Consider the following 25,220-nt stretch of genomic DNA (forward strand, 5'->3'; position numbering starts at 1 on the left):
AAACACACCACAGGTAGTAATTCCCCATAGTAGAGACCCTCTGATACCCATAAGGTGAGGGATTACTTGGTGGACCATGACACAGGGGGTAACCATGCCAGTGCAGGTCCCTCCTTATATGGCCACTCAGGTAATATAGGCTTACCTGGCCAAGGATAGCCTTATCTCCTTTCGTTTGGGGGGGGGTTATGTAGGAGGGTGGATACCTGACTATGGTTACCCCAGATTTTTTGCCTAGTGTTTAGCTGGTTTTCGACTTAGTTGGCCTGGGATCCTGCTAATCAGGGTCCCAGGCTATCTGCTCTCTCTTAAAATGGACTCCATGTACCCTAGGTGCATAACTAAATTGGTACTGGACACCTTATCAGACCCTGTACAGTGCACTATAGGTGCCCAGGGCATAGGTGCATCCAAGGCCTACCAGGGGCTGCAGCATATCTTTTGCCACCCCTGGCTGGTACTTAAATCAACACAACTGGCTGATCCCTCAGCTGGGGCAAGGTGGTGTAATCACCCCTTGCTTAGATATATTATACCTATATCTAAACCTATATCTGGACACATATATACCTATAAGTCACTCCTATGGCAGGCCTTAACAATCCTGGAGGCAGAGTGCTTGGTTTTATGTGAGATGGTGCTCTAGCATGAGCTGAGCCTGTCTGCAGAGGTCGGAACCATTTCCGTACAGCTGTTCCAGTGATACTGCCATACCATATACTCTTAAGTGCATTATAATCCTCGCGGTTAATGCTAACTTTGGTTTGGCTTTATCAAAACATGTCGTGTTTGGTGTCATACACTTTGGAATACTACCCCCTCGCCAGTTCTGGCGACGGGGGTAGCATTCCACCCTTCTAGAGGGAGAAGACATGTTACTGTACTTAAAACGCGGTTAATCCTAACCAGAGCCTCAGCATATTTTGTGATGCTGCTGCCCCGACACAAGTCTGACCTCCTGCTGCTGACCGAAACTTGGCAGGGGAGGCCTGGACAAAAGGTTTCCTGTCACAGGGAGGTGCTACACCTCCCCAGACAGGAGATTGTGGATTGGAGCAGGGTGGGTTGAAAGAAACTAGACACTGCCTGGGGCACACAAGGTGTCCCATGCAAAATCCAGTCAAACCGGTTCTGGGGCACTCCAGCCCCAGTCCTGGCACGAAACTGGACAAGGGAAAAGGGGTGTAACCACCCCCTTCCTGGGTCCCACCCATAGGAGGGACCTAGCAGGTAATCCAGCCCCTTGATTTGGAATAAAGGTTGGAGCTGTGCAGATGCACATCAGATTATCCTGACTGAAACTTATGAAACGAAACTCTGGACCCTTCCACATCCTACTCGACGTAGAAGACTGAAGAATCTCCCTTGTGGTCAAGGAGTGACCACCCTGTGCAAGCAGGCATCATCCAGCACCTCAACATCTGCTTTGTTGCAGTTCCCGCCGGAACTCGAGCAACAGAGATCAACAAGACTCAGCGGACCTGCCTTCTAACAGCCCGATCCACAGTTCCTGCAAAGCTGAGACCCGTGGAGGCGACCTGAAGCGCGGGGCCGGCCATCTTGGAAAAACTACGAAGCGCTGACCGTGCAGCTCCCGAGACTCCCTCAAAGCTGTGCATTGGAGTTTGAGAAGCTCTAGCCCCGAGCAGCTTTTGCACCGAAGCTCCCCCCTCCACACTCACCGAGTGCTGCGTGGGGCCCTTTTGCATTTTCCTGCTCGACGCATTGGTCTGGTCGCTTGCCCGTTGGCTAGTGGCCCCTGTACCGATGAACCTAAGAATTTACACTGTTGGTCTGGTTGCTCCAGACTGGCCCTCGCTCCCCTGAAAAGGAGCACCCGCTCTGACCTTGCTGGTTCGAGTAAGAAGCGATCTTCGAATCCTGGGTGGGTTGCCTTTGCCAAAGCTTGTTAACTCCGATCCAGAAGCCGACACCGCCGCCAGCGAGAACCTTCGGGGGGCAGCTCGTGATCCACTCCAGGACATCCTCGGTGCCCCAGAGACCACATAGCAGCGGAGACAAGCTTCGCAACAAGCACCTGATTGCGCCCGACATCACCTGGTTCCTTCCTGGTCACTGGCTAGTGACCCAGACTCTGTCCCCCCTGCTTTCAGGTACTCTACATCTTCGATCCACCCTTGGATCGCACCGGACACTTCTCTTCTGGACGCCTGCAGCATCTTCATCTCCAGGCACCATAGATCTTCGTGACGAAACTCGACACGCTTTTGCACCTGTGCACCCGCTTCCTGTGGGTGAGGTAATACTTGAACGCCGGTGCTCCTGTAGTGGTTTACACCTCTAGTGTCTAAGTCTAAAGTTTTGTCCTTCTAGTCCAGTCGGAAGACTCTTAAAACTGTAACTCGATAACTTTTATGCACCATTGACTTTGCATTGGTGCATGCGTGTGCTTTTAGCTCTGCACCCGAATCCCGCGGGCTACTCCCGTCCTAACTGCTGTTAGTTCAGTGTAGTCCCAGCGATTCCCAAGGCCCTAGGCCTTACCACTGATCGATTAGTGATACTTATACCACTTTTTTGATATATGGTTTGAGTGGCCACTGGCCCTATCCATAACTGTGCAACTTTCATGTTATATTGTGCTTTTGTTTAAACGCTTGCGCTTCTATACTCATAAAGAGTACAGGGGATTATTCTGAGAATAAATACATATATTTTTATAATATATAACTTGTGTGGTGTCCTTTCATTTGATATTACAGGATTGCATATGGTAAAACAGCTGGCTCACATGCCCTCTTGAGTTAAGCCTTTAGGCTGCTTAGTCCATGCTACCCCTAGAATAGCTTGTCTTTTAAGGTTGACTTACAACCATCACCATAAGGGATTGTTTGGACTGATACAAGGTGCCCACAGAATTGTGGACATCATATACCAGGCCAACTTCTCACACCATGTTACTACATCGGGCATACCTTACCCCCCAGAGACTGCACAGGATGTTTCCTGCCTCTTCCCACTGTTGTCCCCGGTGTCAAGCGGAGGAGGCTGGCTTTCTCCACATGCTGTGGTCCTGCCCACGTATAGACGGCTATTGGGGACAGGTCCGACACATACTCTACACTACCACGGGCATGCAGATACCAGAGGGGGGCGCTCCCTTGCCTGCTCGGACACAGGAAACGACCTAAGGGACATAAGGCCCCACTGAAACTCCTGGACTTAGCATTGTTATTGGCATTCAGGGCGCTGACTATGAGATGGAAATCTGCGCGACCCCCAACTGTAGAGACCTGGCGATCCGAAGGACTGAAGTGGGGTAGGGCTGAGGGGGTAATCCTCCAGAGGGAGGAGGAGAGGGGGCTACGGAAACATCCGATTGCACAAGATTGGGAACGGATGCTGCTGGAGTTCGAGGAAATGGATTTGACGCCCTCCCAGGCGGAGACCGAATAGCGGGGGTGGCCGGGTGGGAGGGGATGTGACTGCGGGTAGAGCCCTGTCCATGGTGTGTACAGGTTTGCCAGTAAATGAGGATCACACTTATTTGGATGGGTCGGCCCTTCGCGATTACTAGGCCCAGGAATACAGCACAGCCTATGCTAGGATATTAGGAGACGTACGAAACGGGGTGGGTGGTTGGGAGGGATGGGGATTGGCGATGTTTTAAACTGTGGGCCCACAGATGTATACACACTGAGGAATGGTTGGATGTTAGCAGTTTGCATTCATTTGTACAGTAATTTTATTATTACATAGAATTGTCCGAACCACCACAGACGAATTGTACGGACCCCACCGTGAGGGATGATGAGTCAGATGCCTAAAGTTTAAGAGGGAAGAAAAAAGAAAAGACTGTATAAGACGTGTTAAACCTGTATGTACAATGCTATATTTGATTGCAGTCGCAAATAAAAAGTAAAAAAAAAAAAAAAGAAAGATGGAAAGGATGATAAAACAACCTAAAGGGGATAGGTAGACCAAGAGGTGGCATACAAGGAGGTCGGAGCCAGAGAGAGGAACAAGATGGGAAAGAAGAATAGGAAAAATATAGATTTGACGGAGGAAGGGTGGAATGAGCACAAACAGGGAGATTAGAGAGACTTCAAGGGAGAGAGAAGAGTAGGACATAGATTAAAGAGAGAGGAGACAGAATGAGGGAAAAGTGGAGCAGAGAAAGAAAAGTGGTATTGTAAGGAAGGGGTAAGGACAAGCTAGGAGATCAAGTGGAAGTGGATAGAGATAAGAAAAGGTGGATGTATGACGTTACAACGCATACTTTTACAACGCCTACCTTTACATCGCAAGTTTTACAACGCATACCATTACAACGCATAGTGCTTTGGGGCGCTGGATAGTGAATAGTTTAATTTACTATTCCAACTCCAGTCCCCGTGGATAGTAGGGAAGGTGTTGGATAGTACATTAAACCTATTCCCTATCCTAGAGCGCCCCCCAGCGCAATGCGTTGTAATGGTTTGCGTTGTAAAAGTTGCGTCGTAAAGGCACTGCGTGGTAAAAGTTGCGTTGTAAAGGATGTTTACCAGAAAAGGTTCATGATGGAGATAACAGTGACATGGAGATAGCAAATAGAGAGAATTTATAAGTAGAATGATTAGGAAAGAAGATGCCGTGGAAAACAGAGGTGTAGGTGAGTGTGTTGTGGTGCTCTTTTTTTACTGGTTTGCATTAAGGCCCGTGGCATCCTTACTATGCCAATGATGTTGGTAGCTTGCACACCTACATGCTTGTATATTAAGTTGTAGCTTATATTCAGTGAATGCAGCCTTAGCTGCAGTGCACGAAGCACCTTTATTGCCGCACATAGAGAAAAAAAATTAGAGGGAACATTGGTCAGGACTTGAAAAAAAAAAAAAAAAAGACAATAACAGAGTATGAAACTTGTTGCAGGAAGAGGAGTACGCTGACATTATTATTTATGTGAAGAGATACTTTGCACAAGTGCTGTATACCAAAGAAGAAGAAGTCTAAATCAAAAGAATCCACACAGTGGATCCACAAAAGCATAGGACGGACACCCAAACAGAAACATAGCACCTAACATAATGTTATTCCAACAGGAGCAACTAGACAGGTTAAAAAGAAGAACCTACTTAACATACAGGGAGACCCAGTTGTTCTGCTACAGGATGCACACGACCTTGGTTAAAAGGAAGAGGCTCCAATCCCAAACAGCTGAGCTTGAGAAGAGACACAAGGTTCTGCTGGGCCTTTCACTGCAGAGTGAAATTCTAGGGGGAGAGACGAAATACTTGATTACTAATGTGAAAGACAAAAGGAGGTTGGAGGTGGCCTCAGTGGAAATAATGACAGTGGGGGGTAAAAATCAAACTGCTTTCTCGGAGACAGCTAAGTTGGATTCGAAACATAAGTGACAAAGAGACAAATGGAGAAGTCTTCTTCCAGACGGAGCCTAGCTTAACCCACCCGCCCTTGTGTTGACTTCTAAGCCTGTGCACTTTCTGTTCAGAATTCTTTGGGGCAAGTTTTGTCTAGATGCTCTAACCACATAGTTAAATATCAATGCTGGGCAAGATGGGATTGGTCCCATTCAAATCTTCTGGCGTTAAGTCTTTCGACACCTGCCTTTCAAGAACAGAGGCACACATCAAAGCCTCTTTCATTATTGAGGTTCGTTTGTACAATTATTTACCTCCCTGAGCTGCACATATTGATACTCGACATCTCATAAATTCCTGCATATCGTTTTCTCTCTTTTTTAAAATGTTATTTTTTAGAGTTTTATGTAGCGCAAACTTGACCCGAATCGAGTATCAGAGCACTTTACATAGCACCAGTTATGTTACTTGAGGACACACATTCATTTTGGTTAGGCACGGGGAGATTAAGTGATTTGCCCAGAATCACAGGAAGTTCACTGTCATTGCTGAGACTCAAGCCCAGTTCCCCAGATTCGAGGTCGACAAACCTAGCCGTTAGGCCAACTCCTCTCCCTCACTCTTTGTAGTAGCCAGTTTGTGTTTGTGTTATCCCTGTGCATCTCCTTGTTTTAGCTTCATTAGAGGGATTTCCATCCTCACAATTGGTAATCGACATATACCAAAGTTGCACTCTTCCTCATGCGAGTTGCAACTCCTTGGTTTGAATAAGTGCATCCCTTCACCATTTCATAAAACTCTTTTGCACTTGATTTTATGGATTTTTCCTTTCCTAGATACTCTGGACTCCGGTATCACAGTGATCATGTTTTGTGACATCATCATCATTCTATGACAAGAATTGTTTACAAAGGATTTTGGTCACTAAATTATTCCTGACTGAAGAAAATAAGATATATTAAGATATCAAAATCATTGCATATTGATGGTGTATTGTCGTGTGAATGCGTGACTGTATGCAGATGTGATTTGCTTGGTATTTTGATTATACTATTAAATTGTGTACACTGGTTTTAAAGAGATGTTGAGTCAATAATAAAGTATATTGACTTTTTAATCATCAGTCTGTTGGCCCACATATACAGTAATTATGTACTCTGTATGAATGCATAGTTGCTCAGATGTGTTGTTATACAATAGTATTATCCCTGCCCTGGGAACTGTCATTGTTAACAGAGGGTCCCTATTTGTACATTGACCTCTCAACCTGTCACGTAGTGGGATTCCTACGATGGAGCTGTGAATAAGGTAGAAGGGGAGCTTGGTGGAATTTCAAGATGGAAAAATGAACTTTAGGGTGGGAAGATGGGAAAGAAGAGAGCCATGGGACAGGCCTACGAGAAGAGAGCTCCAGTTGGGAAACTGTTACATTTAATTCTGGTACACAGTTGGGTATTCCTTCCTTTAGTTGGATGGGTAGGTGGATGTGTGGCATGCTTGTATGGATGTGTGAATGCGTATGTAAGTGTTTGTGTGGGTGTATGAGTAGTTGTGTGTGTGAGTGATTGGCTCTGTTTAGAGAGGCTCTGTGGGTGTGTGTGTGTGGCTGTATCGGTGAATCTGTGCCAGACTGTGGATGAGTGAATAGCTGTGTGAGTAGGTGTATAGGTGAGCGAGTGGCTATATGGATGAGTGAGTGGCTGTATAGATGAGTCAGTGGCTGAGTGAGTGAGTGGTTGTATGGGTGTGTGAGTGGGTATATGAGTGTTTGTGTGGGTAGATGTGTGAGTGGATCTGTGGATGTAATCAGTGATGTCATCAGTGAGGTCATTGACTATGTCATCAGTGATGCAATATGTGAGGTCTTAAGCAGAGCATTGCGGGGCTTATGTTATGGTTAGATCAAGTAACTATAACTGCTGAATTTTCCATGTTTTTGTGGGTGTGAAATCTGAGCCTCACTATAACGTCCCTGTAACCTTTGTTTTTATCAGGGAATTATAAGGTTTTTTTTCAATTTCTATTCCTTACCTATAACATCCCTGTAACCTTTGGTTTTTTATGAATTTCTACACATTTTTAACATTTTATTTCCGACCTGCAACCTGTGACCTTTGAGAATGGGTGTGTGAGTGGCTGTATTGGTGTGAGAGTGGGTGTATGAGTCGGTGTGTGGGTCTGTAAGTGGGCGTGTGACTACCTTAATGGGTCTGTGAGTGGATATGTGGGTGCCTGCATAGGTTTGTGAGTGGGTGGGTGAGTGAGTGCCTGCATGGATCTGTGAGTGGGTCTCTGAGTGTCTGTGAGGGTGTGTGAGTAGATTTGTTAGTACCTACATGGATATCTGAGTGGATGTATGAGTGCCTGTGTGGCTCTCTCAACGGGTCTATCGCTGCCAGTGAGATTCTGTGAGTTTATGTGAGAATCCCTGTGTGGTTCTGTGAGTGGGTGTATGAGTGAGTCTCTTAGAGGGTCGAGTGTCTGAGCGGGTCTGTGAGTAGGTGTATACATCTCTGTCTGGGTCTTTGAATGGGTGTGTGAGTGGTTTTGTGGGTGTGTGAGTTTCAATGTGACTGTGAGTGGGTCTGTTACTGCCTACATAGCTCTGTGAGTGCCTGTGTGGGTCTGTAAGTGGGTATGTAAGTGGATGCATGGGTCTGTGAGTAGGTGTATGAATACCTTCATGGGTATATGAGTGTCTCCATAAGTGCCTGCATAGGTCTTGGTGGGTCAGTGAATGCCTGTGTATTGGTGTGTGAGTACCTGCATGGCTCTATGAATAGGCATGTGGGTGCCTGTTTGGGGCGCTGAGTGTTTGTTAAAGCGACAGAATAGAACTGTGAGTAGATGTGTGAGTGCCTGTGTGGGTCTGTGAGTAGGTGTGAGAGTGTCTTTGTGGGTCTATAAGTAGATGCAAGGTTCAGAGAGTGGGCCTGTGAGTACCTATGTGGGTGTTGAGTATGTTTGTCAGTACCTGCATGGATTTCTGAGTGTGTGTGTGAGTGCCTGCATGGCTCTGTCAGTGGGTCTCTGAGTTCCTGTGGGGTTCTGTGAGTGGGTGTGAGAGTGCATGTGTGGGTCTGTGAGTGTGTGAAAGCCTTTATGAGTCTGTGAATGAGTGTGTGAGTACCTGCATGGGTTTGTGAGTACTTGTGTTGGTCTGTGAAAGGGTCTGTCAGTGCCTGCATGGATCTGTAAGTGTGTGTGAGATTGAATCTGTGGGTGCGAAACTGCCTGTCTGGGTGTGTGAGTCAGTGTGTGAGTAGCTCCTTGAGTAGGTGGGTGTAAGAGTGCCTGAGTGGGTTTGTGAGTGGATTTGTGAGTAGCTGTGTAGTGCTGTCAGTATGTGTATGAGTGTGTGTATGAATCGATATTGGAGTGCCTGCATGGGTCTGTGAGTGGATCTATAAGTGGCTGCATGGGTCTGTGAGTGGGTGTGCGACTGCCTGTGTGGGTCTCTGAGTGGGTGTGAAAGTGCCAGCATAGAATTACGAGTGGGTGTGTGAGTGCCCATGTGGTTCTGTGAGTGGGTCTGTCAGTCCCTGCATGGGTCGGTGAGAGGGGGAGTGAATGCCTGTAAGTGGGTGAGTGACTGACTGTGTGGGACTGTAAATGGATGTGAAAGTACCTGTGTGGGTGTCTAAGTGGGTCGGAAAGTGTTTTTCTTTCTTTCAAAATGCGTCAAGATTCACTTTCCCTTCACAGATTTACACAAGGGCCGAAAAGAGCCTCGTGGAGGATCCACGGATTACCGAAAGTTTCAGAGTGATCCATAAAGCAAGGGCCAAGAAAAAGAGGGTGGGGGTCAACAAATTTGCATTTCCCATGCAATTTCCCAAAGGGATTTTGAACACGACTACAGCCTGAAACGCTAACCAGAATTACATTAAATTTGGCAGAAACCTAGATTTTGATTTAGAACGAGTGTTTTTTGTAATTTGGTGTAAAACTGTTAATTTGATTTGGAGTTATTAAAGTAAAAAGATTTATAGATATCTGTGAATGCGGATCCACCATGGCAGATCTGCGAATCCACACACCAACAGCAATGCCATAAATGGCTGGCCGCAACCTGACAGGAAAGTTGTGGCTACCATTTTAGTTATCGGGGCACGTTCCTGGGGACTAAATATACAAGTTATAATTAATAGAATGGGTCAGGGTAGAGGTACCCTGATCCCTATGGGTGTGATGGAAGGGTTCCTGAAGGACACTTCGTGGGAAAGAAATGTCCCCCAATTTATTTCTCCAGGAGCAAGTATCAAAGGATCCATCGTGGGGCTCAGCGCGCCCCTATTTGAATCCGCAACAGATCCGCAGATCCAGGCCTACTTTTAAAAAAACGAACACACTTTTAGACCAACTAATACCTTCACACTTCTACTCATACAGCCACTAACACACCCTTAGAGCCACTCACAAACTAACGTACACTCCCACATCAGCACTCACATACCCACGGACAGACTCACATAGCCACTCACATACCCAGTCACATACACACACACATGTTCCCACTCACACACCCAGTCACACACCCAGTCACATACACACACACACACAGTTACACATCCATAGAAGCATTTACATATCACTCACACACCCATAGAGCCACTCACACACCCATAAAGCAACTCATACACCCGCTCACAGACCTGTACAGTCACTTACACATCCACTCACAGACTCATATAGCTTCTCACATACCCACTCATTGACCCATAAAGTAGTTCATGTACCCTCTCATTGACCCACAAAACCAATCACACACCCACTCACCAACACATACCGCACTCATACACCCAATCACAGACCCATACAGCCAGTCACAGATCTACTCACAGACCCATATAGCTACTCACACACCCACTCACACACTTATACAGTCATTCACACACCCACTAACCAACCCAGAAAAGCATTCATACACTCAATCACACACCCTCAAATCTAGTCACACACCCACTCATCCACCCATACAGACGCTCACACAGCCACTCACAAACCCAACAACACCACTCATGAACCCACAAAACCACTCACAGACCCAGTGACAGGTCCACACACCCATTAATATACCCACTCACATACTGACATACCAACTTACCGACCCACACAGCGACTCACATAACCACTGACAGACTCACACATCCATTCCAGATTCACATAGTTACTGATACACCCACTCACACACTCATTCACACACTAAAACATCTAGTTACAGACCCATGAAATCACTCATACATCCACTCACAGGCCCATACAGCCATACAAAAGCTCACTATATTAAATGTGTTGTTGTTTTAAATGAGTGCTTTTGGTTGGGAGCGGATCTGCGGAGCGGTCGAGGAGCCAAAACGGTGGCTGTACAGTTCTTGTGTGCTTTTAGTTTCATCCATTTCGAACATTAAGTAGTTGTGGTATATTGAAGCTGTTTTATTTACATGTTTCCTGGACTTCTCTATCTGTGGACAAAATTCAGTTGACCACTGACACTTCTGTCTTTGACAAATGTTAGAGAACACCAAGGCAGTATGAGGGAAAAGTGTCAATAACTTACCAAATGTATTCTTCATTAGGATTTCCAATCCCACTTTCCTGATTGTGCACTGTGGTGGCAATCATGAGGCCTGGATATTGGAAGTCCGTAATCCATTGAACCGCAGGTAGCAATTGATTACACTTTAACCCTCTCTCGCCAACCCAAGAAATGGGTTGGCTGTCACGTAGTGGGATTCCTACAATGGAGCTGTGAATAAGGTAGAAGGGGAGCTTGGTGGAATTCCAAAATGGAAAAATGAACTCTAGGGTGGAAAGATGGGAAAGAAGAGAGCCATGGGACACGCCTATGGGAAGAGAGCTCCAGTTGGGAAACTGTTACATTTAATTTTGGTTTACAGTTGGGTATTCCTTCCTTTAGTTGGATGGGTAGGTGGATGTGTGGCATGCTTGTATGGATGTGTGAATGCGTATGTAAGTGTTTGTGTGGGTGTATGAGTAGTTGTGTGTGTGAGTGATTGGCTCTGTTGAGAGAGGCTTTGTGGGTGTGTGTGTGTGGCTGTATGGGTGAATATGTGACTGACTGTGGATGAGTGAATAGCTGTGTGAGTAGCTGTATAGGTGAGTGAGTGGCTGTGTGAGTGGCTATATGGATGAGTGAGTGGCTGTATAGATGAGTCAGTGGCTGAGTGAGTGAGTGGTCGTATGGGTGTGTGAGTGGGTATATGAGTGTTTGTGTGGGTAGATGTGTGAATGGATCTGTGGATGTAATCAGTGATGTCATCAGTGATGTCATTGACTATGTCATCAGTGATGCAATATGTGAGGTCCTAAGCAGAGCATTGCGGGGCTTACGTTATGGTTAGATCAAGTAACTAGAACTGCTGAATTTTCCATGTTTTTGTGGGTGTGAAATCTGAGCCTCACTATACCGTCCCTGTAACCATTGTTTTTATCAGGGAATTATAAGGTTTTTTTTCAAATTCTATGCCTTACCTATAACATGCCTGTAACCTTTGTTTTTTTATGAATTTCTACACATTTTTAACATTTTATTTCCAAACTGCAACCTGTGACCTTTGAGAATGGGTGTGTGAGTGGCTGTATTGGTGTGTGAGTGGGTGTATGAGTGGGTGTGTGGGTCTGTAAGTGGGCGTGTGACTACCTGAATGGGTCTGTGAGTGGATATGTGGGTGCCTGCATAGGTTTGTGAGTGGGTGGGTGAGTGAGTGCCTGCATGGATCTGTGAGTGGGTCTCTGAGTGTCTGTGTGGGTGTGTGAGTAGATTTGTTAGTACCTACATGGATATCTGAGTAGATGTATGAGTGTGTGTGTGGCTCTCTCAACGGGTCTATCGCTGCCAGTGACATTCTGTGAGTTTATGTGAGAATCCCTGTGTGGGTCTGTGAGTGGGTGTATGAGTGAGTCTCTTAGAGGGTCTGTGAGTGTCTGAGCGGGTCTGTGAGTAGGTGTATAAATCTCTGTCTGGGTCTTTGAATGGGTGTGAGAGTGGTGTTGTGGGTGTGTGAGTTTCAATGTGACTGTGAGTGGGTCTGTTACTGCCTACATAGCTCTGTGAGTGCCTGTATGGGTCTGTAAGTGGGTATGTAAGTGGATGCATGGGTCTGTGAGTAGGTGTATGAATACCTTCATGGGTGTATGAGTGTCTCCATAAGTGCCTGCATAGGTCTTGGTGGGTCAGTGAATGCCTGTGTATCGGTGTGTGAGTACCTGCATGGCTCTATGAATAGGCATGTGGGTGCCTGTTTGGGGCGCTGAGTGTTTGTTAAAGCGCCAGAATAGAACTGTGAGTAGATGTGTGAGGGCCTGTGTGGGTCTGTGAGTAGGTGTGATAGTGGCTTTGTGGGTCTATAAGTAGATGCATGGGTCAGAGAGTGAGCGTGTGAGTACGTGAATAGGTCTGTGAGTACCTATGTGGGTGTTGAGCAGGTCTGTCAGTGCCTGCATGGATTTCTGAGTGTGTGTGTGAGTGCCTGCATAGCTCTGTCGCTCTGTCAGTGGGTTTCTGAGTTCCTGTGGGGTTCTGTGAGTGGGTGTGAGAGTGCATATGTGGGTCTGTGAGTATGTGAGAGCCTTTATGAGTCTGTGAATCGGTGTGTGAGTACCTGCATGGGTTTGTGAGTACCTGTGTTGGTCTGTGAAAGGGTCTGTCAGTGCCTGCATGGATCTGTAAGTGTGTGTGTGAGATTGACTCTGTGGGTGTGAAACTGCCTGTCTGGGTGTGTGAGTCAGTGTGTGAGTAGCTCCTTGAGTAGGTGGGTGTAAGAGTGCCTGAGTGGGTTTGTGAGTGGATTTGTGAGTAGCTGTGTAGTGCTGTCAGTATGTGTATGAGTGCATCTATGAATCGATATTTGAGTGCCTGCATGGGTCTGTGAGTGGATCTATAAGTGGCTGCATGGGTCTGTGAGTGGGTGTGTGACTGCCTGTGTGGGTCTCTGAGTGGGTGTGAAAGTGCTAGCATAGAATTACGAGTGGGTGTGTGAGTGCCCATGTGGTTCTGTGAGTGGGTCTGTCAGTCCCTGCATGGGTCTGTGAGAGGGGGTGTGAATGCCTGTGAGTGGGTGAGTGAGTGACTGTGTGGGACTGTAAATAGATGTGAGAGTACCTGTGTGGGTGTCTAAGTGGGTCGGAAAGTGTTTTTCTTTCTTTCAAAATGTGTCAAGATTCACTTTCCCTTCACAGATTTACACAAGGGCCAAAAAGAGCCTCGTGGAGGATCCACGGATTACCAAAAGTTTCAGAGTGATCCGTAAAGCAAGGGCCAAGAAAAAGGGGGTGGGGGTCAACAAATTTGCATTTCTCATGCAATTTCCCATACGGATTTTGAACACAACTACAGCGTGAAATGCTAAACAGAATTACATCAAATTTGGCAGAAACCTAGATCTTGATTTAGAACGAGTGCTTTTTGTAATTTGGTGTAAAACTGTTAATTTGATTTGGAGTTATTAAAGTAAAAAGATTTATAGATATCTGTGAATGCGGATCCACCATGGCAGATCTGTGAATCCACGCACCAACAGCAATGCCATAAATGGCTGGCGGCAACCTGACAGGAAAGTTGTGGCTACCATTTTAGTTATCGGGGCACGGTCCTGGGGCCTAAATATACAAGTTATAATTAATAGAATGGGTCAGGGTAGAGGTACCCTGATCCCTATGGGTGTGATGGAAGGATTCCTGAAAGACCCTTAGTGGGAAAGAAATTACCCCCAATTTTTTTCTCCAGGAGCGAGTATCAAAGGATCCATCGTGGGGCTCAGCGCTCCCCCATTTGAATCTGCAACAGATCCGCAGATACAGGCCTACTTTTAAAAAAATGAACACACTCTCAGACCAACTTATACCGCCACACTTCTACTCATACAGCCACTAACACACCCATAGAGCCACTCACAAACTAACTTACACTCCCACATCAGCACTCACATACCCACGGACAGACTCACATAGCCACTCACATACCCAGTCACATACACACACACGTGTTCCCACTCACAGACCCAGTCATACACCCAGTCACATACACACACACACACACACACACAGTTACACATTCATAGAAGCATTTACATATCACTCACACACCCATACAGCCACTCACACACCCATAAAACAACTCATACACCCGCTCACAGACCTATACAGTCACTTGCACATCCACTCACAGACTGATATAGTTTCTCACATACCCACTCACTGACCCATAAAGTAGTTCATGTACCCCTCATTGACCCACAAAACCAATCACACACCCACTCACCAAAATATACTACACTCATTCACCCAATCACAGACCCATACAGCCAGTCACAGATCTACTCACAGACACATATAGCTACTCACACACCCACTCACACGCTTATACAGTCATTCACACACCCACTAACCGATCCAGAAAAGCATTCATACACTCAATCACACACCCTCAAATCTAGTCACACACCCACTCATCCAGACGCTCACACAGCCACTCACAAACCCAACAACACCACTCATGAACCCACAAAACCACTCACATACCCAGTGACAGGTCCACACACCCATTAATATACCCACTTGCATACTGACATACCAACTTACAGACCCACACAGCCACTCACATAACCACTGACAGACTCACACATCCATTCCAGATTCACATAGTCACTGATACACCCACTCACACACTCATTCACACACTAAAACATCTAGTTACAGACCCATGAAATCACTAATACAGCCACTCACAGGCCCACACAGCCATGCAAAAGCTCACTGTATTAAATGTGTTGTTGTTTTAAATGAGTGCTTTGGGTTGGGAGCGATCTGCGGAGCGGTCAAGGAACCAAAACGGTGGCTGTACAGTTCTTGTGTGCTTTTAGTTTCATCCATATCGAACCATAAGTAGTTGTGGTATATAGAAGCTGTTTTATTGACATGTTTCCTGGACTTCTCTATCTGTGGAGCACTTGCCAGCAGACTTACCTGCCGTGAGGGGAACGGCCAGCAACCACGCCATTTCGCCGTGAGGGGAACGGCTTCAGTGGGACTAGCGACCAGACCGCACTACATCCCCCAGCAGCCCCGGCACACCGGCGCTCCCGTGATGCTCCTGCTGTGCCCGTAGGCGCTATAACATCGCAGAACGCCTCCCGCCTTGCGGGACGCGCGCGGGAGTGCGCCGGGCTAAGCCCGGGCAAAGGGTGGGCCCTCTGTGGCCCTCAGAGGCCAAAGGAGGCTGGGCTGGGCCACGGACCTTGGCGCTTACCTCAAGGAGTATTGACTTAAGTGAGTCCCATTTTTATGTTACCTGAGTAAAGTGCCTGTGATTATTTGTACTTGTACCCTGATTAGCCTTGTGGAAACTATGTCTATGATGAAGACAAACAAACCTGCACCTGCCCTCGGAACCATGGATAATTATTTGGTGAAAAAAGTGACCCAAATTAATACCGAGCGAAGGGCTTCATTGGGTCGAGGGAATCACTGTGATGTACATGAAGAGTCGTCTTTCCCAATGGCTGATCTGGTCGCAACTAAGAATCTGGATCAAGGCAATGGGGGTACTACCATTATAATGGTCGATGCACAGGTCCACGTTGAACCTAATGATGATCGACCTGACTTAACTAACGATATAGTAGAAGAGTTACTACCTTCCCCTAGGCCAGTTAGATCATGCAGAAAGCCCCAAACCAAACGGGGGGTAAGAACAGTAAAAGAAGAGTAGAGAAAGGTCACACAGTCTCAAATACTGCCGCAGATATAACTGACCCGCAGGAAGGAAAAACTGCGGATGGTATAAATATAATCTCGGAGCAATTTGCCCTCCTAATCCACACGATGGAAGCTAAGATAGAGGAAAAATTTGCAGAGCTGATGAAACCCCTGATCTCCAAATTAGATAGCGTGGCCTCAGAAGTGGTGAGATTGGGTGGCATGTTGGCAACACACTTGGCCTCTGCCGCTGCTGGAAGATCAATAGCGGTGGATAAGAGTCCAGTTGTTGAGGGCCAAGGAGCTGGCAGATTGACCCTACAGCAAACTAGCCAGCTATCATCTGTAATTGAGCCACCCCCACCTTTGCCTGTCCCTCTAATAACCCGGAATATAAAGGCTACTGCAGACCCAGTGGGAACGCCAGCTCCTATGTATGTAAAGAAAAGTCGCCATGTTAATCTTCCTCCGGATTGCGCACCATATGTGGTTGTTCTTACAAATGTCCCCCCCCCCCACTGAGTGTCATTTTCTTCAGTCTCAGGAAGAATCTCATGATTCATTAAAAAATAGAACAGTATCATGGCTGAACAAAAACTGTGGATTCCCAGTTACATTTGCTGATCAAGTTTTGTCAACAAGGAGGGTCAACTGGGTTGGAACTTCCAAAAAGACAATAAATGGAGATTGTATTATTGTCAATTTTAAACACCCACAACATGTGGCCACAGTCTTACTAAGAGCGGCTTCTCTAGTCTACACTGCGAACAGTATATGTGTACGCCCTCTTGGTTATTTTTACACTCACCTGATTAAAGCCCCACTGAATCCTGGGTCATTCAGACCATTTACTCCTAATCAGCCGCTGACCCCGAATGGTGCATATCAGTACAATGTTGGTAAACAGTGTGGAAATGGGTTCAACATTGTAACACATAATAGATATGACACACTTTCAGGTTTAGAGTCCTGTGATTGACTTGAGGAATCTGTGGGTCAGGGAATTGATAGTTTGGAGGAAGTAGGATGTACAGAGATAACCTGTGCAAAAATGAGGGAGAATAATGTAATTTCATGGAACATTGCGGGCCCAGGTACCAAGATGGAGGATTGTAATTGGATCAAGTACATTAAGCAGTATCACATCATATGCCTGCAGGAGACCTGGTCTATTGAATGCAATCACTTTCTTGAAGGGTACAAGGCTTTCTATATCCCTGCAACGGCAACTACTAGGGGCAGACCCAAGGGGGGAATGGTCACGTTTATCTCTGTTGCATTATCTAGCAAAGTTCTTAGAGTTCCAACTTGTAATACTGGTATTATCGGTCTAGTCTTAATGGGGGATAACTGTACGGCCGGTGTGGTAAATTTTTACAATGCTATTAATTCTTGTTCTGTTCCTAGTCAGATAGTAGCATTGAATGTTTTTATCAGCAGCTCAATGAAGGACTGTCTGCATAATCTATTAATTATGGGGAATTTTAACGTTCACCCTTGTGGGGACCCCCTCCTCAAATGTATTAGGGACCTTCACTGTGCACAGTTTGAGGGTTTTCACCTTGAACACACTACCGAGGGGGAACACCTAAATGATATGCTTAACGATCTGGACTTAACGGCGACAATGGCCCTGATGGACCCTACTATGCTATTTGAGATACCGACCTTTAAGGGTCATGGGAGGGGAACCATCATTGATTATGTATTTTTTGTCAAAGAAGAGTTTATTAAGTTTCTTAGCAAGGACTCATGGCACAATCCGCCCATAATCCCTCGCAGGGGAAATCTGGGCACAAATCAAGTGGTTAAACGTAAAAGAGGGAACCCCAGAGCTCGTATCAATGTACCCCAGTCCCAATCTGCAGCTCAACTTAAAGGACACAGATTCTAAAAGTTCTGGGTACTATATCGAAAACCTGCTCAGTGGAGTTGACAATATGAGTTCACGTTAGCTCTATCAACTGCCCTGCAAGAGTCATTGCCCTGCACAGGGCCCTCCTTGGGTTTGGTCCAGATTGTACAAATACAGAGGAATGTTTCCTCGAGGCAAAAAGGAAGCCAAAGGTGGATAGCGTACCAAGAGATAAATCATGTAAACAGAACAACCCCCCCATCCTCCCCAACAAAGAACCCCCCCCTTCCCTCCCTCCCCCCCTGGTGGTGTGCTATATCCTGAGCTAGTGTCATCAATGTGGAGCCGTCTCAGAGCTGGAAGAGATGTAGGCCCGAGCTGTAGGGGGACAAACTGCAGATGGCAACAACCGAGAGAGAAAGGAAACCAGCGGTTCCCATCTATATTCAAAATTCTTGAAGTCCTCCCGGAAAATATCCGACATGCGTTCCAGACTAAGCAAACGCCAGAGCCGGGAATGCCATAGGGACATTGCCGGTGCCTCTTTCTTCTTCCACCCCGCCGCTATAGTGATCTTAGCAGCCCCTATGCACAGCCACATGATTCTCTTGTCCGCCCTAGTGTGATGCTCTAGCATAGGGTCACGGACGCCCAGAAGTATCTCAGCCATGGTTGTTGGGACAGGGTACCCCAACATCACCTTCACCTGCGGCAAGATTTCCTCCCAGAACAGCCTAATGGATGGGCAATCCCACCAGATATGTTGGAAGTCTCCAAGCAGTCCACACCCTCGCAAGCACCTATCCGACGTACCCGGGAAGATCCGGGCCAGCTTGGACGGGTACAAGTACCAGTCCATCATTGTTTTCAAGTGTGCCTCTCGCATCTCTGTGGATTGATTAAATTTAAAGATGTCGGACCACAAATGGGCCCAGTCTTCATCGGAAATGTCCCGCTGGATCAGTCCCTCCCACATAGTCATGTACCTCGGCCGGGGAGAGGATGCTGTGGATAGCAGGAGTTTATATAGAGTGGAAATCGTGCCCTTCATGGATGTAGATTTGACAAGGAAGGATCAAACTTAGTTAGGGGTCGGGTAGCCCCCTCTCGGACCTGGGGACCGAGAGCCCAATGCAACAACTGGGCATGGTGGTATCGCTCCGAGTCCCCCACCCCGTAATCTCTTTTACAATTGTCAAATGTAAGGGGGTCGTAGTTATGGAACAGATGGGTCAGCGCAAGGCAGCCTCCCTCCCTCCAGGCGTCAAAAGGACCCTCTTGGAGCGCTGGGGAAAACGCTGGAGTGAAATGTATGGGCGTAAAGGGAGAAGGGAAGGAAGACCAGCCCTCCGCCGTTGCCACGAAGTCCCAGACTGTTAGGGTGGTACGTGTAGGGGTGCTAAGATAGGCGTTTTTGGGTCTATCTTGTCTCTTACGCCATATGAGGTCCCAGATCGTTCTCCCTGCTACGCTGCGGTCCATGTGGAGCCAGTGTTTCTCAGACTCTTTCTGCGACCATTCGACTAGGACCCTGAGTTGTGCTGCCTTATAATACAGTTGGATGTCAGGGAGACCTGCTCCCCCTCCCGCTGAGGGCGACGGAGCATAAAGAAGGAGAAACGTGCCGCCCCCCCTGCCAAATAAAGCGTAGGATCATTGCCTTCACGCGCCCAAAGAAGTCCCTTTCTAAGTCTATGGGAAGCACCTGAAATAAGTATAGCATCTTAGGAAGAAGGGTCATCTTTATGGCGTGGATACGACCTAACCAGGATAGAAAGAGCGGCTTCCACCTCGTCAGCTCTGTCTGAATGCGAGCGATAGTCGGGGGAAAATTGGCCGCGTATAGCTGTCCCACCGTCGGCGTCAATTGCACACCCAAGTATTGTATGGAAGAGGGAGCCCGTGCTAGAGGCATAAGCGATTGGAGGCGAAGGGCCTCCGTTTGCGAGAGGGTGAGGTTGAGTATATAAGATTTATCTAGATTAACCTTAAAGCCTGCCGCCTTCTCGAAGCGTTCGAGCTCCTTCTGTAGGTGCGGGAGAGACACCGTCGGGTTGGACAAGGGCATGAGGACGTCGTCCGCAAAAAGGGAGATCTTATGGGATTCTTCTGCGAATGGGAGACCTTCAATCCCCGGGTGCTCCCTGACAGCTATGGCTAACGGTTCTATACTGAGGGCAAACAGCAGAGGGGACAAAGGGCATCCCTGTCTAGTGCTCCTGGAGTGGGTGAAGGGAGCGGACTGCACGCCATTCACCGAAACCTTAGACCGTGGGTGCCTATAGTTGGCTTGGAGCATGTTTATGAATTGAGGGGAAAAGCCAAACGCCGAGAGTGTGGCTGGGAGGAACTTCCAGTCGACGCGGTCAAGCGCCTTTTCGGCATCAAGCCTGATCAGGACTGCAGGAATCTTAAATTTGTTGGCCTTCTCAATTAGGTGAACAATGCGGCGGGTGTTGTCGTGGGTTTGGCGCCCCGCAATGAAGCCAGATTGGTCTGGGTGGATAAGGAGCGGCATGAGACCATTCAGTCTCTTAGCCAGAATGGAGGAGTACAGCTTCGCGTCGATGTTTAAGAGGGCGATAGGCCTGTAGGAGGCGCAACGTGTGGGATCTTTCCCTGACTTGTGAAGTACTGAGATCACTGCTTCGGCCATGGAGTCAGTCGTGTCCCCATCCGCGGCCATCTGATTAAAAAGCCGAACTAAGTGGTGACCGATATCGGCTGCAAATGTTTTATAAAATAACGCAGTGTAGCCATCAGTGCCTGGCGCTTTGTTGGGTTTCAGCGCTTTGATAGCCGCAAGCACCTCGTCAAGTGTGATCGGGGCTACAAGCTCCTCGTTCCATGCCGGAGATACCTGTGGGATGGGCAAGTCCCTAAGGAAGTCCTGTTATTTGTGTGCGTCCAACGCGTCCGCAGAGTATAAAGTTTTATAAAACTCCCCAAAAAGGTCTGCCTTGTCCTCGTCCCTGTGAGTAACCACTCCCGATGGACCTTGAATACCCCCTATATATTCCCGCTCTCTTTTGTCTTTCAGTTGCCTTGCAAGATGTTTCCCTACTTTATTGCCCTGGGTATAGGATAGATTACGCAGCTTGAGAAGAGTGAATTCAGCCCTATTGCTGTAGATAGCTCGAAGTTTGCCCCTGATTGCCATGAGGTTGCGTAGTGTCTGTCTGGTGGGTGTAAGTTTGTGGGTTCGTTCGACAGCCGCTAGCTCCTCCTCTAGGAGTTTCCTGTCTTTTGCCCGTTGTCTGTTCAAGGCAGAGTTAAGCGCTATACATTTGCCCCGCGCCACGGCTTTGAAGGAATCCCACGTGACATACTCAGAGGTGTCCTCATGCCTATTAAGGGTGAAAAATTCCCTGATAGTCTCCCGCAATTGGGCACACGATTCCTTATCCCTCGCCAAAGACGTCGGGAAGTACCACCGAGCAGGCGATAGGGCATTGCCTAGCCAGGACAGACATACTGAGTAGAGACCGTGGTCTGACACTGATATGGAGAATATCTTGGCCTCCTGGAGACTGCCCTGTAGGGCCTGGCTGGCGAAGATGTAGTCTAGCCGGGAATAGGAGTGGTGGACGTGGGAGAAGAAGGAATAATCTCGGGTGTGTGGATATAAGACGCGCCATGTGTCCAAAAGGCCCATGTCTTGAATATGCCTCTGAATGTCAATGGAGAAGGAGCCCAAGTCAGAGCGGTGAGTATGTGTGCTGTCAAGCTCTGGGTTCCAAACTAAATTGAAGTCCCCCATAAGGAACAAAGGACCCTCGGCAAAGTCTGTCACCTTACCGAAGAGTGTTTGCAAGAAACATTTTTGCCCGCTGTTGGGGGCGTAAACTGCCACAAAGGTACATATCCTCCCTTTTAGTCGCCCCTTAACCATCAGCCATCGTCCGTCTTTATCGCTCTGGATAGCTAGGGGCTGGAACTGAGTGGTGGATCGAAATAGGAGCGCCACCCCCCTATGTTTAGTAGAGGCAGAGGATTTGTAAATGAGTGGGTATTGTTTGTGTTTTAGACGGAAGTCTTCAGATTTCAGTAAGTGTGTTTCCTGGAGTGCCACTATATCCAGATGATGGTCCAGGATGTACTTCCAGACCTTCTGACGCTTCTGAGGGGAGTTGAGCCCCTTAATGTTCCATGTACCTACTGTGATTGGCATTGTGGTGTAGAACCTGGGCGACCCTGTATGAATAGACCATCTAGCCCTTTACCCTCGCGCATCATGTCACTCCCCCTTACTCACCCACGCGGCCGTCTATTAGGCTCTGAGCGCGCTAGCATGTCAGAATTCTCCCCTATAGCATGGATTGGGTAGCTCTCTCTTTCCCCCTTCCCCGTCCTCCCCAGATGATTCCACTCGGAGGGCTCTGCAGTTAAGAACAGAACAGGATTATCACCACCACCCCCCCCACCCCTCCAAAAACTCAACAGAATAAAAACCCGAAACAACAATCGAAAACAATCGTTTCGTCGCTGCGCGAGGCAAGTCTGCCCGCGCATAGACTGATGGGGACTACGGATCCTGGGACCCAGTCCGCACAGCACGACAGCGTCATTTTAGTAAGGAATCAGTGGAACAAAAGCCATTCAGAACATGCCTCAGTCATTGCGATGCGCGACATCAGTCCCAGCGTTTATGACCTTGGGTGGCATGGGGTGGGCCAAACTAGGATCAAGGTGGGCTACTACCCCCTTACCGAGAGGGAACTATTGAGAGTCACCGCAGCCCCCCACACAATGGAGTATATCCTCATCCACCGTCGTCTTCAGCGGTTCTTCTTGTTAGTGGTCTGCGACCAGGTCGAGTTGGAGGACGTACCTCCCGAAGAAGTGCCCTGTGCACGGGATGAGGGGTCGCTTTCCTCTGCTTGTAGACCCAGGAGGTGGTGAGATGGTGTCTTTTGTTGTGAAGTTCGAAGCTAAGGCCAAAAGGGTACGTCCAGCGATATTTAATCCCGTCTTCCTGAAGCTTGGCAGTAACAGGACGCAGAGTTTGTCTGCGAGCTAGCGTAGATGGGGCGACATCCTGAAATATGGCACAGGAGAAATTCTGGAAGGAAACTGAGTCCTTGGCCCTGGCCGCCTGCAAGACTGCCTCTTTGACCTTATAAGAGTGGAATTTCGCCAGAATGTCTCGAGGCTTCCGTTGTTCCCCCCTCGGGGAAGGGCCCACCCTGTGCACCCTGTCGAGCTTTATTTTCAGCACTGTAGGGCTTAAGATCTCCGCAAAGAGGCCTTCCATAAAAGCCTCCAGATCGGGCCCCTCCGCTCCCTCTTCCAGTTCTTTGACGCGGATGTTCTCCCGTCGAGCGCGGTTTTCCAGGTCCTCAGCCTTTAGTTGCGTTATCTGGAGTTGTTCCTTCAAGGATCGGACATCTTCCTGGCACACACCTAGCGCTTGCTTGTGTTCCTGGTGTTGCGATTCCAAGTCAAGAACTCTGGTGCCCACCGAGTCCACATCGCGTTGAAGGGAGGCCAGGCGATCCGAGATATCCGACCGCAGCTGATCAATAGACGTTTTAATGTCCTGGCCTAGCTCATTACGTAATTCCGACTTGAAGTCCTTAAGCATGGACTGGAGATCCGCCTTGGATAGGGCCATAGTCGTCTTCTCTGAGGTGCCTCGAAGAGCCGGTTGAGCTTCCGCTGTAGCGAAGAAATCCGATACTTTACCAGTCCCTTTATTTGTGCCTTTCTTTGGAGGCATAAGGAAGCGGGCAGTCACCGTCCAGCCGTCCAGAGCTTGCCTTGGGAGCTCTTGATCTCACCAGCGGAGGGCCGGAGACGGTATGCAGCAAATTACAGTCCACCAGCTGTCATATAGGGCTTCCTGCCAGCCTCGCCGTCTCAGCGTCGGCCCGTATGTCCCCACTGCCACTCAGGAGCTTGAGGAGGAGGACGCGTTGTTGTAGGGCTGCCTAGTCACTGTGGCAATGTCCCCCTTCGGGTCTCTCACCTTGCAGGAGTCATCCGATAAGGCTGTGGCACTTGCCGCCGCTACCCCCTAGTGCTCCTGCCATCTGTAGCTCATAGAATGCCTCTCTCCTGCTGTAGGGTGCAGCCATGCCATGCTCAGGGCCGCCGGGGTGCTGTGGAGCTCCACGAGGCACTGCTTCGCCTCAAGGCGTCATCACGGCTGCCATTTTAGAGTCAGGCAGTCGGGTCCTTCGCCTCCGGAGTATGCTGTGGACAGGTAGGAGTCCGCCAATCTTCAGGACTCATCCCTCGGACCTCCACCTCCTCACCAGGACAGATGATCAACTCAGAGGCCGTAGCATGCGGCGACCGCGGCGACCGCGGCTCCCGGTGTTCGCGCTAATTCATGAGTCGGCCGCCATCTTGCATTCGGGGCCCTGCTCCGACTCGGGAGACGGAGGAGCTAAAGCGCCCGGGGCTTCGTGGGCCACTTAAACTTCCACCACTGTGCGCCGCATTGGTTCTGCCGTCCAAGGGTGAGTCGCGATGTCCATTCATCCCTCAGGACCCGCCGATAGTGCTCGCTGTGCACTGCGCGGACCGGGAGCCATCTCGCCCGGCCACCCCCCTGATTATGTATTTTCAACATCATCAATGCAGTCCTTTGTGGACTCCTTCATTATTGATGACAGTGAATTTAGTGACCACAACCCACTCACTGTACATATGAGGGGCCCATGGATAGCTAAAGAAGGGCAGAATCACACTTCAGGTAGGGTGACCACGACAGATGGGAGACGGCGATTAAGATGGTCCAAGATCACTCCAGACTTGCTGTACAAAGAGATTAAAGTTGCCTGTGTAGATGAGATCATGGTCTGTATGCAAGAAGGCGCACAGCCAAATAATATCCTTAGCGCTTTCCAAAATCTAACGGTCAAGGTCTCAAAGCTGATGTCAGCTCCTACTAAGAAGATGGTGACCAAGGGACCTAAATGGTTTAATCATGAATGTTCAAAAGCAGCCAGAAGTTTAAGATTAGCACTGGCTACTAAACCAAGAATAAAGGCAAATGTACAGCTATGCCGGAAGAACTATAAAATTATTATCGCCAGACATAAGGACTCGCTTAGGAAAGAGGCCTGGAGTGAGATTCTTGATCCCACTACTCTGCAGTGTAATACCAAATTCTGGGCAATGATGAGGAAACCTTTCTTGTCCCAGGTGCAGGGTGATGGACTAGAATGTCACATATCTAAGGATGACTGGGAAGAACATTTTAAGAAATTGTATTGTTGCTCGTTGGATGTGTCTCATAATACTGCCCCTCTAGTCAGTGGTGGTGAAATGACGAGTTTTAATAGAGGTGAGGTTATCAAGGGTATTGTTGGATTAAC

At 48.1% G+C, this 25,220-nt stretch overlaps 1 protein-coding gene across 3 annotated transcripts in view; it reads right to left on the bottom strand.

Moving 5' to 3' along the window:
• Positions 1-25,220, bottom strand: part of LOC144827426 (uncharacterized) — a 399,780-nt gene that overhangs the window by 203,275 nt on the left and 171,285 nt on the right. The window contains exon 2 of one of the 3 annotated variants that reach the window (XM_078685742.1): positions 5,076-5,213. The exons of the other annotated variants lie outside the window; for them this stretch is intronic. The gene's annotated coding sequence lies outside the window, so the exon portion shown is untranslated. The remainder of the gene's footprint in view (positions 1-5,075; positions 5,214-25,220) is intronic. 3 annotated transcript variants of the gene reach the window in all.

The sequence above is a fragment of the Lissotriton helveticus genome, chromosome 4_1 (genome assembly GCF_964261635.1).
Source record: "Lissotriton helveticus chromosome 4_1, aLisHel1.1, whole genome shotgun sequence".
Lineage (NCBI taxonomy): Eukaryota > Metazoa > Chordata > Amphibia > Caudata > Salamandridae > Lissotriton > Lissotriton helveticus.